This window comes from Taeniopygia guttata, chromosome 5 (genome assembly GCF_048771995.1).
Source record: "Taeniopygia guttata chromosome 5, bTaeGut7.mat, whole genome shotgun sequence".
In the NCBI taxonomy this organism is placed as follows: Eukaryota; Metazoa; Chordata; class Aves; order Passeriformes; family Estrildidae; genus Taeniopygia; species Taeniopygia guttata.
The window spans coordinates 12,567,854-12,584,632 of NC_133030.1; the positions used below are offsets into that span (position 1 = coordinate 12,567,854).

General features: G+C 49.3%; 1 protein-coding gene across 2 annotated transcripts in view; it reads left to right on the forward strand.

Annotated features, from left to right (window-relative positions):
* The first annotated feature begins 3,038 nt into the window (after nt 1-3,038).
* Nucleotides 3,039-16,779, forward strand: part of BAHD1 (bromo adjacent homology domain containing 1) — a 35,662-nt gene continuing 21,921 nt past the window's right edge. Inside the window, exon 1 of one of the 2 annotated variants that reach the window (XM_030273739.4) lies at nt 3,039-3,366. The gene's annotated coding sequence lies outside the window, so the exon portion shown is untranslated. The remainder of the gene's footprint in view (nt 3,367-16,779) is intronic. The other variant, XM_030273738.4, reaches the window with a different exon arrangement.

A 16,779-nucleotide genomic window follows, 5' to 3' on the forward strand; every position in this document is an offset into this window, starting at 1 on the left:
AGAGGAGGCTGCCAGCCTCCTGCCATTACAGACACCAGAGCTCCAGGTACCCTTTCTCTGTCCTTGCAGCCCTGCTGGGAGATTTTTCTTCTTGAATTTCCTGTGACTTTTTAAAACTTACCATAGTTGTTCCTGAAAGTCAGAGAGCTCTGAGTGTGCAGTGCAAACACCCTTCTCCCAGCCTGACCCACAGTGAGGTGCTGGGACTCTCTCCCATTCTCCTGTGGGACAACTAAAGTTTTTACTGAAACTCAAAGTCAGAAAATGCAAAGATCCTTTCCCCTGTATTCCCTGTGTTAACAGTGAAATCCTCTTTTTCCTTCTTTCCCTTTCGCTGGCTCAGCTCTGTGTACCTGTCCCACCCCAGTATCTGGAGGTAAATCATGCAATGAGGGACAATTTCTTAATCCCTGCTGGTTCCTGACCCAGCTCCCCCACAGCCATGGGGCTTTAGAACCCCTTTTACCAACAGGTACTACCTCAGCAAGGTGCTGCCACAGCTGGGGACAAAGATTCTTGTTCTGCTGCTGTTCAGGCAGTCTATAGCCCTGGATGTTATCCCTTGTCCAAAAAACAGGCCAGAATTTGGGGTAGGAAGATCTTGTGTCGGGGTTTTGGTGGCCTATTCTTCCCAGTTAATAAGGGGAGAAAAAGCCCAAATGCTGCCTCTTGGCTGTGTCACCACCTGACAGAGGCTGGAGGCCGGCAGACACACAGATATATTGTTCTGGAATCAGCAATTAGCTTCCCATTTTTCCCCCTCATCCCTCTGAGAAAGGGACAAGGAAAGGCCCCACTTGAGAATAAATTAGTATCTCAAAAGAGAGGGAACTCTGCAGATGGCCCCGTTGTGCTTCACACTCTTGTGCAGCTCTGGAGCAGTTCCCCATCCTCAACCTGTCCGTTGTCCAGATGTTCTCCTATTCCAGACACCTGGAAGAGAGAGGGAAGGTGGCCTCACCTCCACTTTCCCCAGAAAGCAGCTGTTAAATGATATTTGTCATCAAATTTCATCATGAATTTTGCCCAAGTGTTTCCCTCTGGGACACTGTGACACTGTGGGTTTATTGCTTGAGTTCCAGGGGGATTTCGGAACTTTGAAATTCTCAGATTCTTCACTTTTCTGCTCAAATATCATTCTGTTTAGTCATGGGAGTCTGAGGTGGTAGATGTTGGAAGTCATTTGAACACATCTAGCAACAGGAGTAAGTGTGCTCTGTGTAACACTAAAATTGAACTCTGATCTCAGAGTGCTGTGATTTCCCTCCTGTTCCTGTGGCTCGCAGCAGAGGGAAAGACTCCAATAAAATATCATTTTTAGGAAATAATTTGGCAGCACCATGAGCTGCCTTTGGTTTTCAGGTGGGGAGCAGTTCTGGTCTGAGGAGACAGAACCTTTGTGCTTATTGAGTGGCTCTTGGTGATGTCCAGCTGCATTAAATAGAGCCTGGAAAAGTCTCCTCCAAAGGTTGCATTTCCAAAGGGCAGCAGTGAAATGGGGTAATCACAGAATATCCTGAAGTGGAAAGGATGCACAAGGATCATCCAAGTCCAGCTCGTAACAGTATCAGAGAGTTTTTAAGGAGGGTTGCCCTACTGCACCTTGAGGGCTTCCAGGGGTGTAGCTGTTAAAGTTATTTATTTTTCCCTGCTCCATCACCAATGGCTGGTATTTGTTTCAGGAATTAGTGTCTCCAAATAGCTGAATTTCCTCTCAAGCTTCTCCTGTGTAACATCTGGATCCTGCAATAATCATACCAGTGCTTGATCCTGCTGTTGTTTGTAAGATCCCTGTGGACCACCGGAACAATGCAGGAAGTATTTCAGGCTCTTAGTCTCCTGCAGTTTAGTTGAATTTCAAACAGATCATCAGGGTCTCACCCTCATTGTGTGTGTATTTATCTCCTGGAGCCCCACGAGTTGCTTGTTCCATGTGCCAGTTCCTTCCCAGCTGTTTCCCAAATTTAAAAGAAATAGGATAAATTTGATACTGGAACAGGCTCCCCAGGGAAGCAATCACAGGTCTCCAAGCCTGAGAGAGCTCAAGAAGCGTTTGGACAATGCTGTCAGGCACATGGTGGGATTTTGGGGCTGTCCTGTGCAGGACTAGGAGTGGGGCTCAATTCCTGTGGATCCAACTCAGATTACATGATTCTATGGAAAAATCCCATTCTGCAACTGATGGAGAGGCTTCAGGGATGGGGACTGTGGTACTGCTAAAGATCAAATAACTTCCGTGGCTTTTTGGGTCTCTTTTAGGGCTTTAAACTCATATTTCCAGGAAAATATGAAGTTTTTCAGATGTTCTCATTACTGCCATGTCTCACCTGTTGGTAAGACCATAGAAGCCATGGACACCTGAGTATCGCACCTGAGGACAGATTCTGTGGGGAAGCTCTGGGACACCTGAGAACTCCCTATTGGCCTTTTCCCCCCTAAAATGCAACGGGATATTCCCCTGGTGCTGACTCACAAGGCTGCTCAGGGATAGCTACCACACAGGGGCTGTCCGTGGCCTTTCCAGTGCCCATCTCGGGATGGGAATGATGGGCGCCCAAACCCGCTCTCCCTTTTGCCTCTCCTCCCTGGCAGCTCTCAGCGGAGCTCCCGCCGGACCCCTGGGACATACAACTTTCCCAGAGTTTGGATGCAGGGCTCGGTTTAAGTGTGACTGCCCCCGGGATGCGCCGGGCACACCCGCGAGGTGTGAGGGCACCTCGGGCGCCTCTGAGGGACCCACGGGGGGGCACCGGACTGGCGCGCGAGGCCGCTTCACGCTCCCGTCCTGTGAGGGAATCGCGGCCATCGGGGGCTACCCCAGTGCTCCGGCGGGGCGGTTATCCCGGTTCTCCCGGTTATCCCGCGCCACGGGCGACGGGCGGCAGAGTGGGGGGCTCCGCGAGGGGAGCGGGGGGGCGCCGAGGGGGGCTCGGGGCGGGGGCGGGCGCGGCGGCGATTGGCCGGCGGCGGCGGGGAGAGGCGGCCGTGATTGGCCGGCGCGGCGGGGCGAGTGGCGGGCGGCGGGCGGCGATTGGCTGCGGACGAGGAAGCAGGAAGGAGGCCGGAGGCGCTCGCGGCTTGCGGGGACTTCGCGGCGGCGGTGGTAGCGGCGGCGCCCCCGGTCCCTCCTCCGGTCCCTCCTCCGCCTCCTCCTCCGCCCCTCCCGGCCCCTCCGCCGCCCGCTCCGGCCTCCGCCCGCCCGCTCCGCGACGCCCCGCGGCCAGGGGCGGGCGGCGGCGGTGGCGCCTCGTCCCCATCCCGCAGCGGAGGAGGCGGCGGCGCTGACGCAGCAGCAGCGCGGAGCTCGGGACTCGCGGCGCTCCCGCCGCTGGATTTCTCCCCCCCGGGGCCTGCGGCAGCCTCCCGGTGAGTCCACACGCGGTCCCCGCGGCGCCGGCTCGTCCCTCCACCCCCGGGAACTCCGTCGGACCGGGAGCAGGTGCCGCTGCCCCGGGGTTTGGGGGGCGGGGGGTACGCGGGGCCACCGGGAACTTCCCGCGGCGGCGGGGAAGCGCCGGGAGGGCACGGCGGGCTGGGTGGCGGGTGGGCCGGGCCAGCCCGAGCCGCCGTTACCCCGCGCGGTCCCACCGGTGCGAGGCCGGATCGGCCCCGCCGAACCCCCCCGGGCTCCTCCGCCCCTGCCGCTCGGGCAGCACAAAGGCGGCGGCGCCGGGCCGGGGGGGCCCGGGGGAGTTCCGGGGCTCGTGGCCCCGCGGGGCTCCTCGCCCCGTGGGCTGCTCGCCTCGGCATCGCCGGATCGGAGGCGATTCCCAGGGAGAGCCGTCGCTGTCTTCGGCGCCTCCGGATCTCGGAGCTGAAGCGGCGCTGCCCGGCCGGGAGTTGGCACAGGACGGGCTGGCTGGGGCTTGGTGTCTTGGGGCTCCCCACGGCCGAGCGGGGCGATGAGCCCTCCCCGGAGGGTCGGGCGGTTGAGTCCGTCGAGTTCCCGGTGGCTTGCAGGATGTGATGCCGGGCGGGCTGTGAGCCCGGTGTCCCTGTCAAGCAGGTACCATCGAGCCTCTTTGGGGGATAGCAGAGCAGTTTTCATTTCCATCGTGATTTTTCCCACTCGCCGTGCGCTCCCCTTGGCTCTGGACATCTCTCTTTTCCTGCCGGCTGCTCCGGTGGCCGACGGCTTGTTTTCTCTTCTCCTTTTGTGTAGCGGTGGCTCCTAATGGAGGCAGCTCCGCTGGCTCCCTCTTTTCCAGCTGCTTCTATAAGGCGCAGGAGCCAGCACATGTGACTGGGCAGATCTCGGGAAGACTAGCAAGTGCTCCCCGGGCTCCTGCTCGACAGCCAACACGGGGATACCCACACCCCGATGTCCTTTTCCCTGCCCCGGCACAGGGAGACACAGGAACCCCCTCTCTTTCACAAGAGCAGCCACGAAAACTTAGAAAATACGAGCATTTGGGATCTATTCTGTTTGCCTCTCCCCCTCCCCTTTTCTCTTTCCACAAAATGCTTATCTGAAAGAGGTTCTGGTTGTGTTTTGTTTTAAAGAATCCAGCTGCCCCTCGTGCTCGCTCTCCATCTGAAGTCATCATTGTCAGGAGCAGGCGAACCTCAAAGCGAGAGGCTTTGCCGGGCTTTTGCTTGCCTGGTTAATTGATCTGTCCATCAGTTTGCCACAATTAGCGAGTGCTTGTGCCACGCTGAGGGGCTCTGTGGTGTTCTGGGGGGCTCGGGGTTTTATTTTAAGGCTTCTGGTCCTCGTGGTTGTGAGAAAGAGTGACACGAGCTGCGTGATAGACTGATGCTTTTGAAATCTTAATGTGATTTAAATACCAGCACGCTGCTGATCGCTTTAACAGAAATATCCTGCTCACATATTCATCCCGGGCCATCCTTCACGTTTGTCATGTCCTGGCTACCTGAATCGTTCCCGAGCTTCGGCTGGAACTGTCTAAATGTTTGCAGCTGATAGGAAATAGTGCATTAGTGTGATTTACCGGGACGTTTTGGATTTAAACATCGATTTCTGTTTGTTTTCCTCATTAACACAGTGCAGCATTTTCAACTGCTTTCCAGCTGGAGCAGAGCAGAGAAGTGTAGTGCTACTGATAGGTGTAAAATCAGCTAGAAAACGCCAAGCCTGCAGGGGAAAACAATTCCTTGAACTTTGGGCGAGTGGATCCTTTCTGGATGCTTTGTTTGCTGGGGCTTGATGGTGACAGTTGCACAGAACAATAAGATGCAACTTAGAAATGTGGGGTTTGGGGGAAAAACAGTCACACCCTTGTGTCTTGAGGCAGAAATGTTATTTTGGAGGCCACTGATGTGTTCTCATCCAACTGAATCATTCAGTTAAGTGTTGGTACTCTGTCCTTCTTGCCAGTTTGTCTGCATCACCTTTCTGTTTCCTCTCTGGAAGCCTTAGTGTTTATTTGGCTTTTTAACCAGTATCACGGGACAGTTAGGGTTGGAAGGGCCTCTGGAGACCATCCCCACCTAGAGCAGGTGACACAGAAATGTGTCCAGGTGGGTTTGGAATGTCTCCAGAGAGGGAGACAGCCTGAGCAGCCTGTTCCTGTGCTCTGCCACACTCCATGGAAAGTTCTTCCTCCTGCTGAGGTGGAATTTGTTGTGTTTTAGGTGATGCAGGTTATTTTGTTTGCTGTGGTGGTGTTAATCGCTGTTGTGTGATTCGGAGGCTCTGTGGGACACGTGTGCTGGTCCAGTCTGTGGAGATCCGATTTAGGGATCACCTGGCCGTGATGTGGGGGGAAATCCACCCTTCAGCAAAAGCTTTTCTAGTGCTGCTGCAGCATTGAAAATAAGCCCTTAGCAGCAAATCTGTCTAAAGTAAACAATTGAAAAATAATTAGGAGTGGTAGCAAAGGCATGCTCTCTGCTTGGCATTGTGTTCAGATCACAAGCAAATGAACGAGTGATGAGATCTGGCTCTGCAAAAACAAGAAGGTGTGCTCAGATGGGGCAAAAAAGCCCTCACACAGCTCCTTTTGGATGTGATATTTGCACATCTCCCAGTTAGTTGTCCCCATTTGGACATCAGGAGAGAGTTCTTCATATAAAAGGCTGTCATGCACTGGAAGAGGCTGACACCAGGGAGGTGGTGGAACGTCCATCCCTGCAGGTGTTCAAGAAAGGACTGGATGTGGTGCTCGGTGCTCTGGGCTGGGTGACAAGGTGATGATTGGTCACAGGTTGGACTTGATGACCTTGGAGTTCTTTTCCAAGCTCATTAGTTCTGGGATCTCAGTTAACCATGGGGATACAACTCATGGAAGCAGCAGCAGAACAGCCTTGGTGTCACACCCAACCAGCCGAACGAAGTAATAACTCTCATGTTGATAATAATAAATGAAGCAATGTTCAGATGACTGGGAAATACAGGAGAAGAAAAAAAAAAACCAACCAAAAATAAGCAGCCCAAAGAAGTCATAAATCTGAAAATAGCTTCAAACACAAGCTGTGAGCTGGCAGGGGCTAGGTTGGCCGGGCTGTGGCAGAGAGGGATGTGCTTCGATCCCGGGGGATTTCCCCATCCGAGGGCTCTGACTGTCTGGTTTGCTCTCCTGCTTGAACTCATGATGTGAGTGATGATTTATGTGCTGGTTTCCAGCAGCTCATAGGTGAGCTGGTTATATTCCAAGCTGCAGATTTGGGCTGTCTTGAGCTATTCTCCAATTGTGAAGGCTGGAAGACATTGCAGTTTTGGATGCAGACAGTATTTAAAGGGAAGAACAGGGGATTTTGTGTGGAGGATGCTAAGAAGGAATTGTTCCTTGTGCTTCAGCATGAGGACTGGAGGTTTTGGGTCCTTCAGCCATGATCACAGCTGTCCAGTATGGCATCTCCTCTTTTACTGAGACCAAAGACAAGAATTTAATGGCAGAAAATGTTGAAATTTGTGGCCAGATTGTTTTTCTCAGTGAGTGAGTTACCTCTAAGAAGACCATCTCAATTTAACTCTATACTTTCACACTTGTACTGGCACCTGACATCCTTGAAATGAGGAAAACACACTTAAATTTGCTACTACTGGTTTTGTTTCTTAAAAGACAGAAAGAAACAAGATTCTGTGACAATGCCATAACTTTGTCCAGTTATTGCCCAGATTTGCTATTTTAGCATGGAGCTTTATTATAAATCAAGTAGAATAGAGTCACAGTAATATTTCATGTGAATTTTAAAATCCACCTTCCATTAGAAGAACTAGATACTGGAAAACTTTATCATGTAATAAAGTGAAATGAGGGTCTGAAGTTATTAAAAAATAAGCCAAGGGTATCATTAAGAAAAATAAATATAAATCTGGTTTAAAATCAACTCATTTGGGCCCTGTCAATATTTGTGCCATTGGAGTTAATTGATCTGTTCCATGTTATTTTTTCTCCAGCCGTGTGGGTGAAACCCTTATAAAATCAGAGTATGGAGAGCTGGCAGGATATAAGAGGTATGGTCAGCTGAGGGAACTGAACCTGAACCTTTGTGAAATCTCTGGTGTCTCAAAATCACAGATGTATAATTTTCAAAGAATAATTTGATTTAAATCATAGTGGAAGTCCCTCAGTGGGGATGGCAGTGCTGCTCTGCTTCTGGAAAAAATCAGCTGAAAATGAGGATGGCTGCCCTGGAGGAGCAGTTGTTTTCGCTTCAATCTGCTACTTATTGATATACATTAAATTTCAGGACATCTTCCATAGAGGGTGGATAGTTATTAACTCCACATGGGTCAAAAATAATTCAAGGGACGCTGTTGATTTTGGCCTGATTGGTGAGTGATGCTCACATTTGGCAGTGCTGGGTTCTTGCTGGCTGACGGCGGGGAAACACGCATGGATGTGTCTTTCCTTAAATTAAAACAGGTGGGAATGAGCGATGTAACACCCTGCGAGCCTGGTGGCACCGGGCAGTCCCCCCTGAGGTCTGAGCCGTGCCGCTAGCACAGAGCTAAATAAACACTATTAAATGGGGAGGGAATGTGTGTCACTCCCCGGGAGCACGCCGTGCTCAGTTCCCACGTGGCACGGCCGGGAATGCCGCTTTTATCACCTCTTCCAGCAGCTCTGGCTTAGATAAGAGGTGCATTTTCGGTAGAGATGTTTGGTCGGACCTTGTCTCGGGGCTGCTTGGAATCCCTCGGTTTGTCATTCTCCTTCCTTCACCGTTTAAAATTCCCAGTGCTTTTGGAGACTTGGCAGCACAGGGTTTTGAGGGGTGTTTGCTGTCACACGTGCAGCCAGGCACCGTGACAGGAGTCTGGTGGCATTGGCAGGGTGTCAGCTCATCCCATGGGATGGCATGCTGGGAGCAGGGAGGCTTTGGGATCCATGTGTCTTGTGGTTCCCTCCTTTCCCTGCCAGAGAAAGGGATGCAGCCCAGGTGGGATTTTTCTCCTGCTGCGTTCCCTGGGCACTGCCCTGTTGTGGACAGAAACGCTCTGGGAAAAGGCACGTGGAGAGCCGGTGGGATTTGTGTTGAACGTGTGGTGCTCAGGAATAAGATGATGCTTAGGCTCCAAGCTGCCTGGTGCTGCATTCCTCGTGTCCCAGTTCTCCTAAACAAAGGTATGACTGAAGAAAATGATGATTTTTTTAGGTTGTCCCCCTTTGTAAGGCACATCACAGGAGTGCTCACTGGCACCCATTGTTCTTCCAGCAGTTTTTGAAGGGCTTTCTCACGCTCAGCTTTGAAACTCTACAGCTCAGCAGCCTTGATTTTTATTTTTTAAAAATCAAAGATCTTGGCTTTTAGAGGCTGCCTGTATCTCAATATTTCAAATTATTTACGAGGCTCTTAGAAATAAAGAGCAGGCGTTTTCCTCGCATTTATTGGAATAAAACTGCTTTGCTGGCAGCTGATTTTTCGGTGTCTGGATTATCATCCTTGAAACAAAATCTCAGTGCTAGGGAAGCATCGAGATCCCAGGCGTTGCTTCCTACTTACACCCTGCCTGGCCTTCTATTGTTCCTGCCTGTGGCCTGTGGGAAGCACGGAAAATCGGGAGCTTCAGCCAGCCTTCCCGCAGCACAGCATTATCCGGTGCTCGTCTTCATTGTGTCTCCGGGTGCCTGCGGAATACCTGGAATAGGCTGAAATCGAGAAGGAGAGGAATGGGGAGTTGCGGGCTGCGAGGGAAGGATGGCTGAGCTGAGTTCGGGAGGCGGGGGGGAGCGTGGCCGGGCGGCCGCAGGCGGAGGCTGCTGGAGCTGGGAGCAGCCGCGCATTCCCGGCTCCGCATCCTCGCCGGGCGAGTTCGGGAAACTGCCGGGCATCCTAGCTGGAAAGGGATCGGGGAAACTGCCGGGCATCCTAACTGGAAAGGGATCGGGGAAACTGCCGAGCATCCTAGCTGGAAAGGGATCGGGGAACCTGCCGGGCATCCTAGCTGGAAAGGGATCGGGGGCCACATCCCTGAAATCCCTTCGGGAGCGCTCGCTCTCTTAGGGCACTTGGCAGGTTGTGCGTGTTCTCGCTGGCTCAGGGTTGGGAATTCTGTAAAAAAAAGAGCAGGATTTGAGGAGGGGTGGAGAGGAGCATCGAGGTCTCTGCTGAGGGAGGGTGGAGAGGCACCGGGGGGAGTGTAGGCAATGAGGATTAAGCTGCAATAATCACATATTGATAAATATGAATGATTTGGAAGGAGAGAAAGCAGGAAAGTACAGGCTTGTGGAGGAAACTAGTTGGCTGCAGGAGGTTTATTTTTACTGAATAAAAAACTCGTAAGAAACAGATGCATGAGGCATGTTTGGGTTTGTTGTTCCTTTGTTCAGCTCAGCCAAAGTCAGTGGAAGGATTCAAGGTTGGAGATGGCTCAGAGTAAGGAGACAGAGCAGCTCTCTCCAAGGTGAGCAGGACAGTAAAGGAAAAGGATCTGGCAGCTCACGTGTAGACAGAGAAAAAAGATTTTATTAAAATCCTGGCTAAATGCCAGGTATCAGAACAGGTACAGAAATGCCGAGTTGGACAGGTAAATCCCAGCCTGGGAATTCCTTAGGTTTCAGCAAATGGCACAAGCAACAGAAGCAAACCAGGCATTTTGGGGATTTATGCCTTAAAAATTACTTGGTAAGCCTGACTCTGTGGCATGTATCTAATTCCTGGAACTGGTGATTACCTGGAGATGGCCCCTGCAATAACCAAGCATGTGATGGGCAGAGCTCCTGGTGAGGGGAAATATGCAATGCCTGCTGGCTGCCCTCCTGTTCCTGCCCAAGAACTCTGTCATCTTGTCCTTCCTAGATGCTGGATTTCATCAGGGATCTCTAGGGATGTACTTATGTGGGATTTCTACTGTGCCCCTTGTGTTTTGGTTGGAAAGAGGTGAATTCTTTCCAATCCTGTTAGGATAGACAGTGTGGTTGGGAAGCAGTGTTTAACCTTCAAAAGAAAAAAAGCTATTTTCATTTCTTCACAGTTCTGTTTCTTCTCATATAGTGGAAGAGGACCCAGGGAATAATTCCCCCTTGAGAATAAATTGCCAGCTTTGCTGAAAGTGCAGTCCTGCCACTCCTGAGGCTGTAAAGGAGTGATACAAACCCTGTCCCTCTCGGTGTCTGTGGGTCAGGATCAGTTACCAGGAATAACTTCAGCCTAGGGATAAAGTTTTGGATGCAAGTGGCTTAATTGCAGTGCAAATGGAGCATCGCTTCGCTGTCTGTGCTCAGCCTACATGTGATCTGCAGCAGTTCTCCTGCCTGAAACCACTAATGAGCTTAAGAACTCCCCTGTTTTCCCAGCGCTTAACAAAAATTAAATCCTTCCCTCCCAACAAAACTGGTCGCGTGCTCAGCCCGCTGCTTTCATCAGGAACAATGGGTGAGCGCTGACCTTCCTGAGATGCCACCTCAGAGCTCGTTACTGAATAATTAGGTGATCCTTCCCCTTCCCACAAAGCTTGGGGGCTGTTTTTTGTATTGATAACGTGACATATCCCAAGGCTCGGCCTTGAATTTCAGGCGCTGGGCTGTTCCAAACTCCATCTGTCCACTAAGTGAATGTCAATCCAATTTAAGCTTGCATATGTTTCCAAGGAAACCATGGGAGGCAGTGGGGAGAAATGGATCATGGAGGGGCAGGGAGCTAGCACAGCAGCAGCACTTTGACTTTTCACTATTTAAATATAATTAAACCCCAGTTCACTGTAATAACCCTATATAGAGCTGTGTCTGGAGGCCTTGAGGGTCAGATGGTTGATCTTGGAGTACTCTGTACTCTCTGTACTTGGAGTACTCTGTGTTATGTATGTAAAACAAACACAGTGAATTTAAAAATAAGAAAGGAAGGTGGCTTCAGGGGCTTCTGTGAGGCCTCAGTCCAGCTCATAGAGCTCTGCACTTTCTTATGTAGATCCCAGAATCATTTTGTTGGGAAAGACCTCCAAGATCATTGAGTTCTATCTGTGGCTGATCACCAGCTTGTTAACCAGACCAGAGCACTGAGCGCTGTGTCCTGTCATTCCTTAGACACCTCTAGGAATGGTGACTCCACCACTGTCCTGAGCAGCCACTTCCAATGTTTGCAATAATGGGTTTGGGTAGTGAGGTCCTAATTTTCTTTCTCTCAGGCTGGAGAGCTCATGCAGCCATATAAAAACCTCTCCAGCCCTCAGATGAACAAAGCAAGCTGTGAATGGACCCAAAGGAATCATCATATGTGTATTTAGACCCCCACACAAATATAAGTGGAAATTGTTTAGATAAATTTAAGACCAGTGTCCCTGTCAAGTTGAAAGGGCCAGGTTGGATGAGTCTTGGAGCAGCCTAGGCTAGTGGAAGCTGTCTCTGCCTGTGGGGGTTGGAATGGGATGATCACTGGGGTCCTTACCCACCCAAATCATTCCAGGGTAAAACACCTTAATGCTGTACACTGATGTACTTTACTTGTGTTTGGAGGGCAGTAACTGTGACAGGCCTTGCCAGGGGAGCAGGAAAGTCAGTGAATATTTGGATATTTGCTCCTGATCCCTCAGATAAGCTGCAGGTACTGTGGCTCCCCAAGGGCTCATCCTTCACCAGAGGTGTGAGAACTTCCAGGCACACCCCAGCTCAAGCAGAGGCACTGAAGGAAAGCTGTGAAGTGACACTGAGCGGAGGCCCCAGAGGTAATTTGGGGTCTGTTCCTTTTGTGGACCCCGTGTCAAGCACAGCAGAGACCTGACAGAAGTTGTGACATCCTCTAGGAAGTGTCACTCAGCTCTGCTGGTGCTCCCACATGTGTGGCAAAGCTGTAAGCAGGGTGGGAAGCAGCAGAGCTGGAGACTCAAAAGTAGACTTTGTGCTTGGTTTCTGTTCAGAAGAAAGGAGGGTTCCCCTGCCCCATTTCCAAGAATTCATCTTGAACTGAGAGTTTAAATGCTGCAGAAAGCCAGGGCTGTAAGTCTGCCTGGCTTTCTGAAGCAAAGCGTGTTTCTGCCTGTTAATACAGCTGTTAAATAAAATGTTTATCTTAGTTATTGAAATGAAGAACCAGCTTTGGAGCTCTAAAATAGGATATTATCTGTCATTTTACTTTGAAGAATGCTGCTGCCTTAAAATGTTTTACTGTGACAAATAGCTGGAGCTGAAATTCTGGTGTCTGGGGATATCCTGCGTGGATACATCTCTCCTTGTGCACTGTAACTGCAATCTGAGGCAGAAACTCAGCTCTGAGCTCTTTGCAGCTGTTGTCCAGCATCAGATCCTCTTTGGTTCAAATCTCCTGAGATTTGGACTGCCAGCAGCAAAACTGGCCGAGGGGAGGTGTGTGCTGGGCACGGGCACTGGGAATTGTCCTTGGGCTGAGCTGTGGGATAGCAGGGGGCTTCTGGCTGCTTGGGGGAGGCTTTGCAGCACATTCCTCCTTATCAGCTGTTTACCCTTCCACTCAGGGCACAGCCTGGGAAAACAGAGCTTGCTGCAGCTTGCTTGGATCTTCCAGCAGCTCCTGGAAAGTTCCTACCAGCTCTCCCGACATTCGACCGGTAGCTGCGAGCGTCTCCCGCTGCCACTTTGGCTCTGCTTCAGCTGGCAGCTCGTGCAGCTCAGCAATCCCTCTGGGATCGCTGCTCCAGTCACATTTCCCGTGCTCTGGCTTCACACGTTGTCTCCTTGTACCCCATTCCTTGGAGCCTGTGCTCTGAGTCATGTGCACCTTTTACCCTTCTGCTCCTGTGCCAGTGACTGGGATGGATGAAGACACTTTTCTCTTCCCCATCCTCTGACCCACACATTGAACACCTTAATGTGCAGTCAATGTTCTTAAATCCTATAGCTGATAATGAAGGGGATAGTTCTGCTTTTTTTTTTTTTTTTTTTTTTGTTTCTTCACCTGTCAGTGCTAGGGTTCCTCAAAAGTTTTGCTGTTTTCTTCCCTATAATGAATATTCTCCTCAAGGCTGGAGGAAGCACGTGGGGTGTGGTATTGCAGTATCAGAGCATCATTGGGCAGAACAGTACTTGTAGGACTCTTCTCCCCGCTACTCAGCACACCTGGATGTTTGAAGCCACAGCCTGACTTCAAGGGATCTTCCTGAAAATTAGTTGGAGGCACCTGTGGCATTTCCATAAAACTAGGCTGCACTGTTCAAAAGCTTTGTGGTTCCCCAGAGGAAGTTGTAATTAGGCTCCTTTGCCAGAGAGCTGATGGTTTATCCTCTGGAGTTCCCACTGGCTCCATGGTGACCTGCACTGAGGAGAACAGAAGTGTTCAGCATCCCCCCAGAATTCAACCAAGAGCTCTTGGGACCAAGGCTCTAATTTAGTCATTGCTCTTAACCACTCCTGATACTCTTAAGTCTATTTTCCTCCTGGCTGTGCAAGGTGCAGTGAAATCCAAGTAATATTTCAGTGTGATGGAGTCTGTAAGACCCATCTTATTGAAAGAGTCTGATCCTAGCCCTGGCTTGGAGAGCTGAGTGTGTTTAATTGCTGCCTTTCCAAACGGCTGAGCGGCATCACGCCTGTGTGGGTCGATAAATGCTCCTTAATGAGTGCATATAAACCAGATCACTCCCAGCACGGGCTGCAAACCCTGTCCAGTCTGTTTAAAGGTGGTATTTGTTGCCTTGACTGATCAAACCTGGGGCACAAGCAGAGGTGTGTGTTTAAATACGCCTCTAACGATGTGGGTAAGGGATGAAAGAGCCGGGGCAGCTCCTAATGGGAGTTAAACGGGCTCTCATGGAAGCAGCGTTCCAGTGAGCTGGGCTTCTCCTTGTCTAAAGTGGCTGAATTGCCTGTGTTTGGCTTGTGGTTCCTGGGATTTTAACATGTTACAACATCCAGCTTCTGCTTGAGTTTTCTCTCACCAGATTTCTGATCTGTGCCAGCTGCTGGTTCCTAGAAATGTTCCTCTGGCTGAGCTTGGGACCTTTGGCAACACTGAGTCCCCCTGCTTCCTGGGCTTAAACGATCCAACTTGACCCAAATTTAAATGATTCCTCTGCTAACACCCTAGGAATTAAAGAACATATTCTCCTTGGAGGCATCAGCTATTGCAGCACCATTCAACAGTGCTACATTTCTTCAGACTGACCTAATACCTGAAACCAGTTGAGTTGTGAAATTTTAAGTGGAACTTCTTCACTTACTTCGTGGGTTACTGATTTGTAAATACTGTCTCTGGTGTTAATGAGAACGAGGAAAGGGTTTAAAGCAGGTTTAGGTAGGCTTGGCAGTTCTGCCTTGGCTAAAACCATGTCACCAGAAGATGAGTGAATATACACCTGTATTTGTGGGGGTGATTGGTCCTGTATTTTGTGAAGGAAAAAAAAAATGTATATTTTCAAACAACATCCAAACTTTTATTCCAGAATTTCCCAAACATTTCTATGATTCATGGAATGCCAAAATGTTTTGGGTAGGAAGGGACCTTAAAGCTCATCCATTTCCACCCCCTGCCATGGACAGGGACATCTTCCATCAACCTGTGCCAGGGCTTCACCACTCTCAACAGGGAAGAATTAGGTTCTCTGATTCTAGTTCAAATCCAGCAAAGCTGGCTCTGGATTTAAGCTCTGCTCAGCTTTTAGTGCAATACTGTGGTTTGCAAGACATCAGGGAAGGAGAGGGTTTGGTTCCAGGAATTGCAGTGGGAATGCAAGAGTTCTGTAAAGTCTTTCTTTGACTTGAGTTTTGAATTGGTACTGAAACTCTCAAATTGAAAAATGCTCAGCATAACTCATCCTCTGTCACCTTTGTCCTCAGCTGGGAACGTGTGGGGTTAAAGCTGGTGTTTCAAGTGATGATCAGAAAGTGAGAATAAAGAAGTAGAAAGTCTGTTTTCTTTTGAAATGTCTATTAAACTTTTAATAGAAAGAGGAATCAAACCCTTTGATAAAGGAAATCCCAGAGAGCTGTTTTGCTGTATGGACAACTTGCAACCCTGCTGAGGGTGAAATGGTATGCTACTACTTTTAAAACCATATAGAAACAAAAGGTATTTCCAAATGGAAGATGATACTGTCTGAAGTACTTACTCTAGAACTGAAAATAATTAGGTAGCAGTTTTAGTCTGAAGAGGTAGTTCTGGTCAGTGTATTTCAGCTGGAGATGAGTCAGAACACAAGAATCCTCGAAAATACTACATGAACTTGTTTTTAACAGAACTTAGTTTTGCCTGCTTGTATTTAAAGCTTCTGTGAATTTAAGTCAAGGTTATAAACATGCATGTCTGTTAAATTTTCAAATTAAGGCTGTCTTTGGCACTCCTCAGAGATGATAATTCCTGGAGTCCATACCTGGAACCATAGTGTGAAGGATTTGGGTGTTGAGGTGGGGCACAGGCAGTTTTAAGGGACACTGAGGCGAGGAAAAAAAGATGAAGATCATTTGAAGGAAAAAAATATTTAAATCATTTAGTTAAATGTTACATTGAAGGAATGTCTTGCCCTTCCCTGAATTTCTTGCATTTCTTTTATCTCCTCTAAAGCCAATTTTGAACTTGTGGAGTAGGAGTGTATTGTCTTTGGATCATGAGGGTGCTGTGCTGATGGTTCCCAGTCAGGAGAGAGTGAATGGAGACCTTTGTGGGAGAGATGTACCAGAGGGAGGAGAAGGGAAATCCGCATCCAGAGATAGGATGGCACTGACAGCTTTGTGACATGGAGAGGAGCTGGCAGGGATGCACCTGCCCTTGAAATTCCCACAGGCAGCACAGTTTGCAGCCGCACGTGTAGAACACAGAATCACGGCGCAGCTTGAATTATTTAAGCTCAGCAGCTCGAAGGAAGCTCCTAAAGCAGTCGTGGAAGGGTGTGATTATAATATATAGAAGAGCTTTAATATTTACTATAGAAAAACCTTACACCTTGTTCTTCAAAATAAAGCCTTGGGAATAATTTGTTATTCCATTTTGCCCGTGGAACAGGAAGGGTGCCAGAGCTATCTGTGCAAAGTGACATATGATTGATATTTTACCAGACTCAGCCTTCTGCTGCAAAGGAATCGAGTTTGCATTTTGCATATATGAAAAATCAGATGAGCAGGGCTTGTGTGGGTTATTTTTTTAAAAACCTTGATTGGCAAAGCTTGTGCTCTTTCTATAAACACGACTGCAAAAGCTGTCCTGGAATATTTTTGACTTGGTTTTTCAAACTACTTATAGGCATGTTTTAGGGTGTTGTTGGCATAGCTGTCACATGGCAGCTTTGTACGAAACCTATTTAAAGTTATAACAGGCAATTCTGTGTAAATGGGTGGTATTTAATAGATCTGGTATTTTATAGAGTCAGAGAATCCTAGAATTATTTGGGTTGGAAGGTTCTGTAAGGATCATCTTATTCCACGCCCTGCTACAGGCAGGGACACCTTCCAATATCCCAGGTTGCTTCAA